We start from the raw sequence: 6,520 nt of genomic DNA on the forward strand, positions 1-6,520 counted from the left end.
TCTCTACTTCTAGACAATGAACTGTACTAATAAATCAAGAATACCAAACACAAGAAGAGTGGCTAATGATCACTTCTCAGGAAAGAAAATAGAGAGTCGTTAATCTTGAACAGCTTGGTATCATTTACCATCCCATTTCAACCACAATATTATGCTCTGCATCTCAATCCAAAAAAAATTTTAAATACTCATCTAACATGATAAATAAAACAATTTATGTTGTTGAAGACCATATAAATGTAGAAAATTCGCACGATAGTATAAAAAATACCGAATGTAAGATTCTTACCTTATTTTTTGATGGAACTACCTTTGATAAAACTTCACACGAATTGATGCCCTCTGGATCACGTTCAAGATCTACAACTACCCGTAGGCAAATAATTAGAAAAGTTAGATTATAATTTTGTAATACAAGACACAAGAAAAGTAGTAGCTTGATATTAATTTTCCAATTTTGGCAAGATACATGTAATTGTTAATCTCTAACATTAACAATTACATGTAAAAAAGAAAGTTTACATGTGTCCACAATCTATATTAAAATGGTAAAAGCTAATATCACAAGGGCCCATAAGTAATCAAACCAACATACGAAATAACATCACATAAGTGCATCAGGTCCAAATAGGTTCAAACCAACAACTGGTAAAACATAATCTAATAAGTTGTCTCTCAATACATAACAATGTAAATGAAAATGCATAAGCTCACAATGACTAATTCTATGATCTATCTATAGCCTAATGCACAACCAACACAAGATCAACATTGCATAGCCCACGCTCGCCGATGGACATCATCCATCTCCAAAAATCCTTCTTGAACCACGGGATTCAATAACTTATCGAACACACGGTAGAAAACATCGTCCGGCAGTGGGGGCTCAAATGCTTGTAAAATGGCAATGCACTGACGAAAAGGGCTCCAACCTGAATCACTATTCAAGCCACTTTCGTCCATTCTACTTCGCTTTTCCCCTGATGCTTCCCCTCTACCTTCATAAGACTTTCGGCGTGCTTCATAGGAACGAGTTATCGCTGCACACATTTTCGATATTTCCTCATCAGTTTTGTCGATTGCCCTTTCCTTTTGACGCAGTCGAGAGGACCGACTCGATGGCTGCCCCATGTCCATGAAAAATTTCGTCGAGCCATCATGAATGAAATCCCCACCAGATTGGGTGCCAAGTGACGGGCCTCGACGTCGCATCTCTGCACTAAGACGCGCCTCATCATCCGAATCTGGCGGTGGTTCGGTGGACGCGTGGTGGAGTGTGCCCATGGCAATGCTAGCACCAAAAATTGTACACAACTCTACATATCGTGGACAGCGAGAGGTACGAAACTTCTTCAATTTTTGGTTGGCCTGGTCAAAAGGTCAATATCTATATATTAGAGAGTTGTTAAGGCAACAATAATTATCTAACTTTATAACATTGTTAATGGGATTATTGAAAAATATTATAAAACCCATGGTTAGAGCTTCCTTACCCTAATGGCATTTGCCCAATGTTGGTCACTCCCTAAAACCGTTTTGGTATCGGGGTCCCATCCCATACTAGTTTGGTGCATCAGGTCAGCAAATGCTGCACGCTGCATTTGCTTCAGCCTATGTATTTTTCCTTTAACTTGGGTCGCATCATACGTCTTGGAGCCTAGAGATGTAAGGCGTGTAGCATAGTTTGCATGGTCCCTAGCTGTGATCTTTCCAGCCCTCAGTGAACCGCTAAGGGCGTCAGCATACATCATGTGAATTGTCCTCCATGTCGTCCCCCCATATTTCACGATCAACGTGTGAAAGTTCCGAATCGACATCCATGAAAAAATGCTAATAATATGACATTAGATATGGTTCGGAAAAGAGGTAAGAAAACATACCTCAAAAATTTTGAAACAGAAAATTAAATAAAAACTGCTTTTTGGAGACGTGGGCCATACCTGGCGAGGGTGAGATAGTCGAGATGAGCGTAGGTAGTAACGCTAGCAAATAAATAAGGTTGTTAAAAATTATTAGACAAATTATTAATAGTAGACGGCTTGGGAGTATGAGATGGCTGAGTGGCGAGGTAAAAAAGGATTTGAAGTATGAGACAAACATAGAAATAAAATTATACTAATAATCATTTGCATCTAAACGTTATGTGAAAATTTTCGACACTGGTTCATTAATTTTACAGCCTGATGATAATGTTTTGGTATCTATCTATATATTGAGACATCCATTTGGCTACTGTATGCACAAGGCCAACCAAATCAACTTGCTAGCTTGTTCAATCATTATAACTAAACACTTTTAACCAATTATAACTAAAAAAAGAAAAAACAACAAACCTATTTAGGTAATCATTGAGGACATAAGAAAAGCAAATGCCTAGAGAAGAACAATAAAAACCTTTTAAAATAAATATATAAAAGAAGTGGGGCATGTATAAGAACATCAATAGTACGAAACAATTGTTTCTAATTGACATTTAAATACAAAAACATATATAAATGAATCTGATTTTTTTTTAAAATAAATGAATCTGATTTTTTGTGTTAAGAAGCTAAAAAATTGTGAATTGCTTGTGTTTTTTTTTTTTTTCCAATTCCTTGTGATAAGAAGCTTGGGTTTTTTTTTTTTCCAATTCCTTGTGAAATCCTGATTTCCTGTTTGTGGTTGATTCTTGCAATTAATTTCTTGTTTACTCTAAAATTTCAGGGATTTGGGCAATTCTAATATCTCTGGGACTTTAGGTTCAGAGTTTGGCGAGCTCAAGCATCTACAGTACTTGTATGCATTGATATTCTATTTTAGCATTTCCAAAAGCTGTTTTGAACTTTCATTTGTGTTGTGTCTGTTCACCGAGGTAAACTAAAGAAAAACCAAACAATCTATATATTTTGACTCTTATATATTCTATCGTGTTGCATAAGTTAGCTCAATTCGCATGATTAGATTGTTGGAAAATTAAACGCAGTCCTAGTTTAGGGAAGAATCTTAATATCAAGTTTCCCCTAGCTGACTATAATTATTAAATGAAATAATTGACTAATTGGGTGTAAAATCTTTAATGGGCTGCAGGGAGCTTTATAGGAATGAGATAGGAGGTAAAATCCCAAAAGCATTGGGTAATTGTGAAGAATCTTGTCAGCATGGATTTGTATGAAAACAGATTTGAAGGAGAAATCCCAAAATCTTTATCCAAGTTAAAGTCACTCAGATTTCTGTAAGTACCAGTATATTTCCATTGACTAGCTGAAAGATTTTGAACTTCACAATTTATTTTTTTGCATGATTATGTCATTTGATATGGTTTGAATTAATGATACAGACGGTTAAGCAACAACAAGCTGACAGGGTCAATCCCAAGGGAGCTCACCCAACCTCTCTAACCTCAAAGTTTTGTAAGTTTGATTCTGGAAAAAGAAAAACCAAAAAAAAAAAAAAGAGTCTATTGATTTCCTAATTTCTGTTACTGATTATATTATTATACTTCCTGTTTTGAATTATTGATGCTTAGTGATGTTTCAAACAACAATCTATGTGGAACAGTTCTTGTAGATGGCCCTTTTGCCACATTCCCAATGGAAAGGTACCTGCCATCACACTATTCCTTGACCATATCAGATATATATACCAGGCTATTTACTTTTAATAGAGTACTTGGAGATCACAGTGATCTCCTAATTGCTTCTTTTCCCCCATCCAAGGCATGGAACAAATCATTGCCTAAAGGATAGCATGAAATGTCTCAAACCGAGTTCCAGATGAGTTATATGTTGGGTTTGGTCATCTAGAGAATGTTAAGGTCCCATGTAAGGACATTAAAATGTGTATTCCCGACACTCACACATACATATATATGCCAGTGAGTAACTAAGACATCTGATTGATTGTGAATTGCAAAAATTAACATCCAAAAAATTCTTCATCGCCCAAAGTAGCTGTATTGACCACAGTTAAAATGGTGTTTATAGTAACAAGTTGGCTATTCCTATTCTTCTTGGCACTTATACAATGCCAGCCAAATCAACTTGCTAGCTTGTTCAATCATTATAACTAAACACATTTAACCAATTATAACTAAAAAAAAAATTCAACAAACCCATTTAACCAATTATCAAGACCAAATGGTTTTTATGAATAAAACAATGGGTATAAAATATCAAATTATCAACAAATCTTGCATCCAAAAGTTACACAGATTAGATAAATACATGCATAAATTAGAGTTCATAAACTGGAAAATTAAATAAGGGTGCAAACCAAAATTACCTGGTATGAGCGTGTCTTAGGGCCCTTTGTGCTCGACTTATGGAGGGTTCGGCCTCTAATGACAGATTTGGAGCAACGGGAGCAAGGCTTGCAAATCTTCATAGGGGTGGCTGCTTTCTGGTTATGAATGTCAATTTTATAGACCATTTTCCTCTATAAGAGACAACAAGACTCAACACACAAGACTGCTTCTCCACTATTACAATGACAGGAGCTTATTAATTATGTTTCCAACGCCAGTCACTTTTTTCCGTCTTTCAGCTGCACAACATATCCTTTGCACACGCTGTCAAGATTTGGCACACAATTTGGTCACAATATAGGACGAATATTCTGAGCAACCATGTAGCAGAGATTCGCACGGCAATGTGCAACAGAGTAGGAAAATCAATCGGCTTCAAGAACAGTGGCTTCCGATAAAATCAATCCGCTTCAAGAACAGTGGCTTCCGATGGACATACCCAAGCAAACAAAGAACCATCGTGGGGGGCTGGCTGAGAAATATAAGGGTTTGGATGGTTCACTGTGATTCGTCCAAAATACAGCAATGGTGGGTTTTTGGGTTTCTTTGGAGATGGCAGTAGATCGAGAATGAAGAAGGGATAAGAAGTGTGGAGTTGTGACTCTCTTTGATCAAGTCCTGTCCAGTCACCATCGAATTCATGCTTCAATGGAGGAAAACGATGGGCCTCATTCTGAAATTGCTTTTGACCGTTCAGGAAGAGGAAGATGTGAAAAAAAAAAAAGAGTACGGGAAGAGTTCGGTATACTTTCTTTATTTTTTTTCTGCAGTGTTGTTGTGGTGTTGTTCCTCCAAGTAATGAGTATGGGAAGAGAAATATCAGAAAAAAAAAAACTTTGAAAAGTGATTTTTCAGAAATATCAGTAATGAGTACGGGAAGAGGAGTGCTTTTTGACCGTTCAGTGCACTTCACATTTTTTTTCTGCAGTGAAATATCATGTCATTGTACAGTATATTTAAAATATATTAATAGAGAGAATAGTATTGAGATAAAGTGAGATTTGGAGAGATGAAAACTTGAAATATAAAATGAGTGTTTGTTTTTAGAGATCATTTTACCGTACGAAAACTTTGAAAAGTTTTTAAGTTTTGTGTTTTATCCCCATAAACAAACAAGGCCTAAAAGAGAAAGTCTAAGGAAAAAAATGAACGAAAAAGGAAAACTGCGTCTAACCGAAAGAAAAAAAAAAGTAAAACCAAGAAAAATGAAAAATGAAGAAGCAAGGAAAATAAAATTGAAGAGAGACCCGCGTTGTTCATCGTGCTTTATGTCCCAACCAAGCCCGTAGCACGTTCAACCCTTGGTCTGTGCCAGCTTGTGAGGCCCCTTTGATTCCAGCCCTTACGTGATTCTCTCCTTTGTAGCTCTCAGTTTTCCCAACACTTTAAGTCTCCTCTGATTAGCTGCAACTCATGCATGATTGCCCCCTCCAGCTCTTGATTTGTTCTCATTCCAGCCTGTAGCTTTAGCAAGCCTGTACATGCCCCTACATTTTCTACGAGCTTCTCCATCATTCTAGCACGCTAATAGTTCATTCTCGTGTCCAAGAGGTCCTGCACATTTGGTTCATGTATTTTGCCTTCTCATAGATTGTAGCACTCATTTAGGGACCAACAAATCCTTTCCAAAAATGCCTTGTAGCCTATAAGTAAAATATAAGTGTATCCTGAAGGGTAAAATTGGGATATTAAATCTGATGTGGCTTAACAGGTGTATTATAAATCTTCTTAAGTGCATAATCTCAGACTTTATCAAATGACTCAAGTACCATTATTTACTACATAATTAAGTGTTTAACTCATTTTTGTTAAACAATTTATTCACTTAAGCGACTTAATCATGCAGTTTTAACACTTCATCACACCCCTCAACTAGCTTTTTGTTAGTCTCTAGCAAATAATGTGATCAAAGAATGAATGATTAAATTGCCATCTAGAGTCACTAAACTCAAAAATCTCTACAGAAGACTAGATCATATTGAAATCTTGGACATTAGAATGAGAGCAAGTTAGGTTAAGGCTTAACTCAAAATCTTATAATATTTTCAAGACTTCAAGCAAGGGGAATATATTAAAGCTACATATCATTGAGTGCATCAAGTGTGTGAACATGCTACCATTGTTGGTTTCAAGAACCCTCAAAGTAATTCACAAACTAGTAGCTCTTCAAGAAAAAAAAAAAAATTACTCTAATTCAAAACCATTGCAATGGTAACTTTCACGCTATCACACTTTAAA

General features: G+C 36.2%; 1 pseudogene; it reads left to right on the forward strand.

The window, feature by feature from the left end:
- Nucleotides 1-2,189: 2,189 nt before the first annotated feature.
- Nucleotides 2,190-3,696, forward strand: LOC122289277 (annotated as a pseudogene).
- The last annotated feature ends 2,824 nt before the right edge of the window (nt 3,697-6,520 follow it).

Source organism: Carya illinoinensis, chromosome 12 (genome assembly GCF_018687715.1).
Source record: "Carya illinoinensis cultivar Pawnee chromosome 12, C.illinoinensisPawnee_v1, whole genome shotgun sequence".
Taxonomy (NCBI): Eukaryota; Viridiplantae; Streptophyta; class Magnoliopsida; order Fagales; family Juglandaceae; genus Carya; species Carya illinoinensis.